We start from the raw sequence: 12,944 nt of genomic DNA, 5'->3' as shown, positions 1-12,944 counted from the left end.
AAAATTTTGATAAATATTTAAAAGTACACATATTACAAGAGCCTGCTACTGGGAACTAACTGAATTCACAAAGAAACAGTGTTTCAGTTCTTAAAACGTTGCTCTATCTTGAATAACAAGCTTATTACTTGTGAATCCTATTGGAGATCTACTGAATTCACCATGGTACTTAGATTCCGTTACTTAAAATGTTGCTATGTATTGAAAAGCACACTCATACAAGCATGTCCCATTGGGAACTCCCTGTATTCGCATAGAAATTTTGATTTCATTCCTGAAAATTTTTCTATATCCCGAACAGTCCACTTATTACTACTGCGGCCTATTGGGAACTAACCGAATTCACCAACTTACTGAGATTCGGCTCACCAAATTTTGATAAATCTTTTAAAGCACACAATTACAAGAGTCTGCCACTGGGCCTTACTGAATTCACAAACAAACAGTGTTTCAGTTCGTTAAGACTTTGCTCTATCTTGAATAACAAGCTTATTACATGAGAATCCTATTGGGAACCTACTGAATTCACCATGATACTTAGAATCCGTTCCTTAAAATTTTGCTATATATTGAAAAGCACACTCATACAAGCATGTCCCATTGGGAACTCACTGAATTCGCATAGATATTTTCATTTCATTCGTGAAAATTTTTCGATACCCCGAACAGTCCACTTATTACTACTGCGGCCTATTGGGAACTAAGTGAATTCACAAAGTTACTGAGATTTGGCTAACCAAATTTTGATAAATCTTTAAAAGTACACATATTACAAGAGCCTGATACTGGGAACTAACTGAATTCACAAAGAAACAGTGTTTCAATTTGTTAAAACATTGCTCTATCTTGAATAACAAGCTTATTGCTTGCGAATCCTATTGGGACCTATTGAATTCACCATGATACTTAGAATCCTTTCCTTAAAATGTTGCTATATATTGTAAGCACACTCATACAAGCATGTCCCATTGGGAATTCCCTGAATTCGCCTAGAAATTTTGATTTCATTCGTGAAAATTTTTCTATATCCCGAACAGTCCACTTATTACTACTGAGCCCTATTGGGAAGAAACTGAATACACCAAGTACTTGAGATTCTGATCACCAAATTTTGATAAATCTTTAAAAGCACAAAATTACAAGAGCCTGCTACTTGGAACTAACTGAATTCACAAGAAACAGTGTTTCAGTTCGTTAAAACGTTGCTCTATCTTCAATGACAAGCTTATTACATGCGAGTCCTTTTGGGAACCTACTGAATTCAACATGATACTTAGAATCCGTTCCTTAAAATGTTGGTATATATTGAAAAGCACACTCATACAAGCATGTCCCATTGGGAACTCACTGAATTCGCCTAGAAATTTTGATTCCATTCCTGAAAACTTTTCTGTATCCCGATCAGTCCACTTATTACTACTGCGGCCTATTTGGATCTACCGGAATTGATGATGTTACTGAGATTCGGCTCAGGAAATTTTGATAAATCTTTAAAAGTACACATATTACAAGAGCCTGCTATTGGGAACTAACTAAATTCACAAAGAAACAGTGTTTGAGTACGTTAAAACGTTGCTCTATCTTGAATAACAAGCTTATTTCTTGTGAATCCTATTGGGACCTAATGAATTCACCATGATACTTAGATTCCGTTCCTTAAAATGTTGATATATATTGAAAAGCACACTCATACAAGCATGTCCAATTGGGAACTCACTGAATTCGCCTAGAAATTTTGATTCCATTCGTGGAAATTTTTCTATATCTCGAACAGTCCACTTATTACTACTGCGGCCTATTTGGAACTACCTAAATTCACGAACTTACTGAGATTTGGCTCAGGAAATTTTGATAAATCTTTAAAAGTACACATATTACAAGAGCCTGCTACTGGGAACTAACTAAATTCACAAAGAAACAGTGTTTGAGTACGTTAAAACGTTGCTGTATCTTGAATAACAAGATTATTACTTGTGAATCCTTTTGGGACCTACTGAATTCCCCATGATACTTAGATTCCGTTCCTTAAAATGTTGCTATATATTGAAAAGCACACTCATACAAGCATGTACCATTGGACAGTCACTGAACTCGCCTAGAAATGTTCATTCCATTCCTGTAAATTTTTCTATATCCCGAACAGTCCACTTATTACTACTGAGCCCTATTGGGAAGAAACTGAATTCACGAAGTATGTGAGATGTGGCTCAACAAATTTTGATAAATCTTTAAAAGTATACATATTACAAGAGCCTGCTACTGAGAACTAACTGAATTCACAAAGAAACAGTGCTTCAGTCCGTTAAAACGAGGCTCTATCTTGAATAACAAGCTTATTAAATGCGAATACTATTGGGAATCTACTGAGTTCACCATGATACTTAGATTCCGTTCTTTAAACTGTTGCTATATATTGAAAAGCACACTCATACAAGCATGTCCAATTAGGAACTCACTGAATTCGCCTACTAATTTTGATTCCATTCCTGAAAATTTTTCTATATCCCGAAGAGTCCACTTATTACTATTGCGGCCTAATGGGAACTAATCGAATTCACCATGTTACTCAGATTCGGCTCACCAAATTTTGATAAATCTTTAAAGGACACACATTACACGAGCCTGCTACTGGGAACTAACTGAATTCACAAACAAACAGTGTTTCAGTTGTTTAAAACGTTGCACTATATTGAATAACAAGCTTATTACTTGTGAATCCTAATGGAGTTCTACTGATTTCACCATGGTATTTAGATTTCGTTACGTAAAATGTTGCTATGTATTGAAAAGCACACTCATACAAGCATGTCCAATTGGGAACTCCCTGAATTCGCCTAGAAATTTTGATTCCATTCCTGAAAATTTTTCTATATCCTGAACAGTCCTTATTACTACTGCGGCCTTTTGGGAACTAACCGAATTCACCAACTTACTGAAATTCGGCTCAACAAATTTTGATAAATATTTAAAAGCACACAATTACAAGCGCCTGCTACTGGGAACTATTTGAATTCACAAAGAAACATTGTTTCAGTTCGTTAAAACGTTGCTCTATCTTAATAACAAGCTTATTACATGCGAATCCTATTGGGTACCTACCGAATTCACCATGATACTTAGATTCCGTTCCTTAAAATGTTGCTATATATTGAAAAGCACACTCATACAAGCATGTCCCATTGGGAAATCACTGAATTCGCCTAGAAATTTTGATTCCATTCGTGAAAATTTTTCTATATCCCGAATAGTCTATTTATTACTCCTGCGGTCTATTGGGAACTAACCGAATTCTCCACGTTATTCAGATTCGGCTCACCAAATTTTGATAAATCTTTAAAAGTACACATATTACAAGATCCTGCTACTGGGAACTAACTGAATTCACAAGGATACAGTGTTTCAGTCGTTAAAACGTTGCTCTATCTTGAATCACAAGCTTATTACATGCGAATCCTATTGGGAACCTACTGAATTCACAAAGATACTTAGATTCCGTTCCTTAAAATGTTGCTATATATTGAAAAGCACACTCATACAAGCATGTCCCTTTGGGAACTCACTGAATTCGCATAGAAATTTTCATTCCATTCGTGAAAATGTTTCGATATCCCGAACAGTCCACTTATTACTACTGCGGCCTATTGGGAACTAACCGAATTCAATATGTTACTCAGATTCGGCTCACCAAATTTTGATAAATTTTAAAGGACACATACTACAAGAGCCTGCTACTGGGAACTAACTGAATTCACAAAGAAACAGTGGTTCAGTTCGTTAAAACATTGCTCTACCTTGAATAACAAGCTTATTACTTGCGAATCTTTTGGGACCTATTGATTTCACCATGATACTAGTTTCCGTTCCTTAAAATGTTGCTATATATTGAAAAGCACACTCATACAAGCATGTTCCATTGGGACCTCACTGAATTTGCATAGAAATTTTGATTCCATTCGTGGAAATTTTTTCTATATCCCGAACAGTCCACTTATTACTACTGCGGCATATTGGGAACTAAGTGAATTCACAAAGTTACTGAGATTTGGCTCAACAAATTTTGATAAATCTTTAAAAGTACACATATTCCAAGAGCTTGCTACTGGGAACTAACTGAATTCACAAAGAAACAGTGTTTCAATTCGTTAAAACATTGCTCTATCTTGAATAACATGCTTATTACTTGCGAATCCTATTGGGACCTACTGAATTCACCATGATACTTAGATTCCGTTCCTTAAAATGTTGCTATATATTGAAAGGCACACTCATACAAGCATGTACCATTGGACAGTCACTGAATTCGCCTAGAAATGTTCATTCCATTCCTGAAAATTTTTCTATATCCCGAACAGTCCACTTATTACTACTGAGCCCTATTGGGAAGAAACTGAATTCACGAAGTATGTGAGATTTGGCCCAACAAATTTGATAAATCTTTAAAAGTATACATATTACAAGAGCCTGCTACTGGGAACTAACTGAATTCACAAAGAAACAGTGCTTCAGTCCGTTAAAAAGAGGCTCTATCTTGAATAACAAGCTTATTAAATGCGAATACTATTGGGAATCTACTGAGTTCACCATGATACTTAGATTCCGTTCTTTAAACTGTTGCTATATATTGAAAAGCACACTCATACAAGCATGTCCGATTAGGAACTCACTGAATTCGCCTAGAAATTTTGATTCCATTCCTGAAAATTTTTCTATATCCCGAAGAGTCCACTTATTACTATTGCGGCCTAATGGGAACTAACCGAATTCACAATGTTACTCAGATTCGGCTCACCAAATTTTGATAAATCTTTAAAGGACACACATTACAAGAGCCTGCTACTGGGAACTAACTGAATTCACAAAGAAACAGTGATTCAGTTGTTTAAAACCTTGCTCTATATTGAATAACAAGCTTATTACTTGTGAATCCTAATGGACATCTACTGATTTCTCCATGGTACTTAGATTTCGTTACGTAAAATGTTGCTATGTATTGAAAAGCACACTCATACAAGCATGTCCCGTTGGGAACTCCCTGAATTCGCCTAGAAATTTTGATTCCATTCCTGAAAATTTTTCTATATCCTGAACTGTCCACTTATTAGTACTGCGGCCTTTTGGGAACTAACCGAATTCACCAACTTACTGAAATTCGGCTCAACAAATTTTGATAAATATTTAAAAGCACACAATTACAAAAGCCTGCTACTGGGCCTTACTGAATTCACAAAGAAACAGTGTTTCAGTTCGTTAAAACGTTGCTCTATCTTGAATAACATGCTCATTACATGCAAATCCTATTGGGAACCTACTGCATTCAACATGATACTTAGAATCCGTTTCTTAAAATGTTGCTATATATTGAAAAGCACACTCATACAAGCATGTCCCATTAGGAACTCACTGAATTCGCATAGAAATTTTCATTCTATTCGTGAAAATTTTTCGATATCCCGAACAGTCCACTTATTACTACTGCGGCATATTGTTAACTAAGTGAATTCACAAAGTTACTGAGATTCGGCTCACCAAATTTTGATAAATCTTAAAAGTACACATATTACAAGAGCCGGCTACTGGGAACTAACTGAATTCACAAAGAAACAGTGTTTCAATTCCTTAAAACATTGCTCTATCTTGAATAACAAGCTTATTACTTGCGAATCCTATTGGGACCTATTGAATTCACCTTGATACTTAGATTCCGTTCCTTAAAATATTGCTATATATTGAAAAGCACACTCATACAAGCATGTCCCATTGGGAACTCACTGAATTCGCCTAGAAATTTTGATTCCATTCCTGAAGATTTTTCTATATCCCGAACAGTCCACTTATTACTACTGAGCCCTATTGGGAAGAAACTGAATTCACCAAGTGTCTGAGATTCGGCTCAACAAATTTTGATAAATCTTTAAAAGTATACATATTACAAGAGCCTGCTACTGGGAAGTAACTGAATTTACAAAGAAACAGTGTTTCAGTCGTTAAAACGTTGCTGTATCTTGAATAACAAGCTTATTACATGCGAATCCTATTGGGAACCTACTGAATTCACTATGATACTTAGATTCCGTTCCTTAAAATGTTGCTATGTATTGAAAAGCACACTCATACAAGCATGTCCCATTGGGAACAAACTGATTCGCCTAGATATTTTGATTCCTTTCATGAAAATTTTTCTATATTCCGAACAGTCCACTTATTACTACTGCGGCCTATTGGGAACTAAGTGAATTCACAAAGTTACTGATTTGGCTCACCAAATTTCGGTAAATCTTTAAAAGTACACATATTACAAGAGACTGCTACTGGGAACTAACTGAATTCACAAAGAAACAGTGTTTCAGTTCGTTAAAACGTTGCTCTATCTTGAATAACAAGCAAATTACATGCGAATCCTATTGGGAACATACTGAATTCACCATGATACTTAGATTCCGTTCGATAAACTGTTGCTATATAGTGAAAAGCACACTCATACAAGCATGTCCCATTGGGAACTCACTAAATTCGCCTAGAAATTTTGATTCCATTCGTTAAAATTTTTCTATATCACGAAGAGTCCTCTTTTTACTACTGCGGCCTATTGGGAACTAACCGAATTCACCATGTTACTCAGATTCGGCTCAACAAATTTTGATAAATCTTTAAAAGTACACATATTACAAGAGCCTGCTACTGGAAACTAACTGAATTCACAAAGAAACAGTGTTGCAGTTAATTAAATCGTTGCTCTATCTTGAATAACAAGCTTATTACTTGCGAATCCTTTTGGAGATCTACTGAATTCACCATGATACTTAGATTCCGTTTCTTAAAATTTTGCTATATATTGTAAAGCACACTCATAAAAGCATGTCACATTGGTAACTCACTGAATTCGCCTAGAAAGTTTCATTCCATTCGTGTACATTTTTCGATATCCCGAACAGTCCACTTATTACTACTGCGGCCTATTGGGAACTAAGTGAATTCACAAAGTTACTGATATTCGGCTCAACAAATTTTGATAAATCTTTAAAAGCACAAAATTACAAGAGCCTGCTACTGGGCACTAACTTTATTCACAAAGAAACAGTGTTTCAGATCGTTAAAACGTTGCTGTATCTTGAATAACAAGCTTATTTCATGCGAATCCTATTGGGAACCTACTGAATTCACCATGATACTTAGAGTCCGTTCCTTAAAATATTGCTATGTATTGAAAAGCACACTCATACAAGCATGTCCCATTGGGAACTCACTGAATTCGCCTAGAAATTTTGATTCCATTCCTGAAAACTTTTCTGTATCCCGATCAGTCCACTTATTACTTCTGCGGAATATTTGGATCTACCGGAATTGATGATGTTACTGAGATTCGGCTCAGGAAATTTTGATAAATCTTTAAAAGTACACATATTACAAGAGCCTGCTACTGGGAACTAACTAAATTCACAAAGAAACAGTGTTTGAGTACGTTAAAACGTTGCTCTATCTTGAATAACAAGATTATTACTTGTGAATCCTATTGGGACCTACTGAATTCACCATGATACTTAGATTCCGTTCCTTAAAATGTTGCTATATATTGAAAAGCACACTCATACAAGCATGTACCATTGGACAGTCACTGAATTCGCCTAGAAATGTTCATTCCATTCCTGAAAATTTTTCTATATCCCGAACAGTCCACTTATTACTACTGAGCCCTATTGGGAAGAAACTAAATTCACGAAGTATGTGAGATTTGGCTCAACCAATTTTGATAAATCTTTAAAAGTATACATATTACAAGAGCCTGCTACTGGGAACTAACTGAATTCACAAAGAAACAGTGCTTCAATCCGTTAAAACGAGGCTCCATCTTGAATAACAAGCTTATTAAATGCGAATACTATTGGGAATCTACTGAGTTCACCATGATACTTAGATTCCGTTCTTTAAACTGTTGCTATATATTGAAAAGCACACTCATACAAGCATGTCCGATTAGGAACTCACTGAATTCGCCTAGAAATTTTGATTCCATTCCTGAAAATTTTTCTATATCCCGAAGAGTCCACTTATTACTATTGCGGCCTAATGGGAACTAACCGAATTCACCATGTTACTCAGATTCGGCTCACCAAATTTTGATAAATCTTTAAAGGACACACATTATAAGAGCCTGCTACTGGGAACTAACTGAATTCACAAAGAAACAGTGTTTCAGTTGTTTAAAACGTTGCTCTGTATTGAATAACAAGCTTATTACTTGTGAATCCTAATGGAGATCTACTGATTTGACCATGGTACTTAGATTTCGTTACGTAAAATGTTGCTATGTATTGAAAAGCACACTCATACAAGCATGTCCCTTTGGGAACTCCCTGAATTCGCCTAGAAATTTTGATTCGATTCGTGAAAATTTTTCTATATCCTGAACAGTCCACTTATTACTACTCTGGCCTTTTGGGAACTAACCGAATTCACCAACTTACTGAGATTCGGCTCAACAAATTTTGATAAATATTTAAAAGCACACAATTACAAAAGCCTGCTACTGGGCCTTACTGAATTCACAAAGAAACAGTGTTTCAGTTCGTTAAAACGTTGCTATATCTTGAATAACAAGCTCATTACATGCGAATCCTATTGGGAACCTACTGCATTCACCATGATACTTAGAATCCGTTTCTTAAAATGTTGCTATATATTGAAAACCACACTCATACAAGCATGTCCCATTAGGAACTCACTGAATTCGCATAGAAATTTTCATTCCATTCGTGAAAATTTTTCGATATCCCGAACAGTCCACTTATTACTACTGCGGCATATTGGGAACTAAGTGAATTCACAAAGTTACTGAGGTTCGGCTCACCAAATTTTGATAAATCTTAAAAGTACACATATTACAAGAGCCGGCTACTGGGAACTAACTGAATTCACAAAGAAACAGTGTTTCAATTCCTTAAAACATTGCTCTATCTTGAATAACAAGCTTATTACTTGCGAATCCTATTGGGACCTATTGAATTCACCTTGATACTTAGATTCCGTTCCTTAAAATATTGCTATATATTGAAAAGCACACTCATACAAGCATGTCCCATTGGGAACTCACTGAATTCGCCTAGAAATTTTGATTCCATTCCTGAAAATTTTTCTATATCCCGAACAGTCCATTTATTACTACTGAGCCCTATTGCGAAGAAACTGATTTCACGAAGTATGTGAGATTAGGCTCAACAAATTTTGATAAATCTTTAAAAGTATACATATTACAAGAGCCTGCTACTGGTAACTAACTGAATTCACAAAGAAACAGTGCTTCAGTTCGTTAAAACGTTGCTCTATCTTGAATAACAAGCTTATTACATGCGAATCCTATTGGGAACCTATGGAATTCAACATGATACTTAGATTCCGTTCGTTAAACTATGGCTATATATTGAAAAGCACACTCATACAAGCATGTCCCAATGGGAAATCCCTGAATTCGCCTAGAAATTTTGATTCCATTCCTGAAAATTTTTCTATATCCCGAACAGTCCACTTATTACTACTGCGGCCTATTGGGAACTAACCGAATTCACCTACTTACTGAGATTCGGCTCACCAAATTTTGATAATTCTTTAAAAGCACACAATTACAAGAGCCTGCTACTGCGCCTTACTGATTTCACAAAGAAACAGTGTTTCAGTTCGTTAAAACGTTGCTCTATCTTGAATAACAAGCTTATTACATGCGAATCCTATTGGGAACCTACTGTACTCACCATGATACTTAGAATCCGTTCCTTAAAATGTTGCTATATATTGAAAAGCACACTCATACAAGCATGTCCCATTGGGAACTCACTGAATTCGCATAGAAATTTTCATTCCATTCGTGAAAATTTTTCGATATCCCGAACAGTCCACTTATTAATACTGTGGCCTATTGGGAACTAAGTGAATTCACAGAGTTACTGAGATTCGGCTCACCAAATTTTGATAAATCTTAAAAGTACACATATTACAACAGCCTGCTACTGGGAACTAACTGAAATCACGAAGAAAGAGTGTTTCCATTCGTTAAAACATTGCTCTATCTTGAATAACCAGCTTATTAATTGCGAATCCTATTGGGACCTATTGAATTCACGATGATACTTAGATTCCGTTCCTTAAAATGTTGCTATATATTGAAAAGCGTACTCATACGAGCATGACCCATTGGGAACTCACTGAATTCGCCTAGAAATTTTGATTCCATTCCTGAAGATTTTTCTATATCCCGAACAGTCCACTTATTACTACTGAGCCCTATTGGGAAGAAACTGAATTCACCAAGTGTCTGAGATTCGGCTCAACAAATTTTGATAAATCTTTAAAAGTATACATATTACAAGAGCCTGCTACTGGGAAGTAACTGAATTTACAAAGAAACAGTGTTTCAGTCGTTAAAACGTTGCTGTATCTTGAATAACAAGCTTATTACATGCGAATCCTATTGGGAACCTACTGAATTCACTATGATACTTAGATTCCGTTCCTTAAAATGTTGCTATGTATTGAAAAGCACACTCATACAAGCATGTCCCTTTGGGAACAAACTGATTCGCCTAGATATTTTGATTCCTTTCATGAAAATTTTTCTATATTCCGAACAGTCCACTTATTACTACTGCGGCCTATTTGGAACTAAGTGAATTCACAAAGTTACTGAGATTCGGCTCACCAAATTTTGGTAAATCTTTAAAAGTACACATATTACAAGGGACTGCTACCGGGAACTAACTGAATTCACAAAGAAACAGTGTTTCAGTTCGTTAAAACGTTGCTCTATCTTGAATAACAAGCTTATTACATGCGAATCCTATTGGGAACATACTGAATTCACCATGATACTTAGATTCCGTTCGTTAAACTGTTGCTATATAGTGAAAAGCACACTCATACAAGCATGTCCCATTGGGAACTCACTGAATTCGCCAAGGAATTTTGATTCCATTCGTTAAAATTTTTCTATATCACGAAGAGTCCTCTTTTTACTACTTCGGCCTATTGGGAACTAACCGAATTCACCATGTTACTCAGATTCGGCTCAACAAATTTTGATAAATCTTTAAAAGTACACATATTACAAGAGCCTGCTACTGGAAACTAACTGAATTCACAAAGAAACAGTGTTGCAGTTAATTAAATCGTTGCTCTATCTTGAATAACAAGCTTATTACTTGCGAATCCTTTTGGAGATCTACTGAATTCACCATGATACTTAGATTCCGTTTCTTAAAATGTTGCTATATATTGGAAAGCACACTCATACAAGCATGTCCAATTGGGAACTCACTGAATTCGCCTAGAAATTTTGATTCCTTTCATGAAAATTTTTCCATATTCCGAACAGTCCACTTATTACTACTGCGGCATATTGGGAACTAAGTGAATTCACAAAGTTACTGAGGTTCGGCTCACCAAATTTTGATAAATCTTTAAAAGTACACATATTACAAGAGCCGGCTACTGGGAGCTAACTGAATTCACAAAGAAACAGTGTTTCAACTCGTTAAAACATTGCTATATCTTGAATTACAAGCTTATTACTTGCGAATCCTATTGGGACCTATTGAATTCACCTTGATACTTAGATTCCGTTCCTTAAAATATTGCTATATATTGAAAAGCACACTCATACAAGCATGTCCCATTGGGAACTCCCTGAATTCGCCTAGAAATTTTGATTCCATTCCTGAAAATTTATCTATATCCCGAACAGTCCACTTATTACTACTGAGCCCTATTGCGAAGAAACTGATTTCACGAAGTATGTGAGATTCGGCTCAACAAATTTTGATAAATCTTTAAAAGTATACATATTACAAGAGCCTGCTACTGGTAACTAACTGAATTCACAAAGAAACAGTGCTTCAGTTCGTTAAAACGTTGCTCTATCTTGAATAACAAGCTTATTACATGCGAATCCTATTGGGAACCTATTGAATTCAACATGATACTTAGATTCCGTTCGTTAAACTATGGCTATATATTGAAAAGCACACTCATACAAGCATGTCCCAATGGGAAATCCCTGAATTCGCCTAGAAATTTTGATTCAATTCCTGAAAATTTTTCTATATCCCGAACAGTCCACTTATTACTACTGCGGCCTATTTGGAACTAACCGAATTCACCTACTTACTGAGATTCGGCTCACCAAATTTTGATAATTCTTTAAAAGCACACAATTACAAGAGCCTGCTACTGCGCCTTACTGATTTCACAAAGAAACAGTTTTTCAGTTCGTTAAAACGTTGCTCTATCTTGAATAACAAGCTTATTACATGCGAATCCTATTGGGAACCTACTGTACTCACCATGATACTTAGAATCCGTTCCTTAAAATGTTGCTATATATTGAAAAGCACACTCATACAAGCATGTCCCATTGGGAACTCACTGAATTCGCATAGAAATTTTCATTCCATTCGTGAAAATTTTTCGATATCCCGAACAGTCCACTTATTAATACTGTGGCCTATTGGGAACTAAGTGAATTCACAGAGTTACTGAGATTCGGCTCACCAAATTTTGATAAATCTTAAAAGTACACATATTACAACAGCCTGCTACTGGGAACTAACTGAAATCACGAAGAAAGAGTGTTTCAATTCGTTAAAACATTGCTCTATCTTGAATAACCAGCTTATTAATTGCGAATCCTATTGGGACCTATTGAATTCACGATGATACTTAGATTCCGTTCCTTAAAATGTTGCTATATATTGAAAAGCGTACTCATACGAGCATGACCCATTGGGAACTCACTGAATTCGCCTAGAAATTTTGATTCCATTCCTGAAGATTTTTCTATATCCCGAACAGTCCACTTATTACTACTGAGCCCTATTGGGAAGAAACTGAATTCACCAAGTGTCTGAGATTCGGCTCAACAAATTTTGATAAATCTTTAAAAGTATACATATTACAAGAGC

Source organism: Rattus norvegicus, chromosome 10 (genome assembly GCF_021556685.1).
Source record: "Rattus norvegicus strain SHRSP/BbbUtx chromosome 10, alternate assembly SHRSP_T2T, whole genome shotgun sequence".
Lineage (NCBI taxonomy): Eukaryota > Metazoa > Chordata > Mammalia > Rodentia > Muridae > Rattus > Rattus norvegicus.
Note: the sequence above shows the minus strand (reverse complement) of the source record.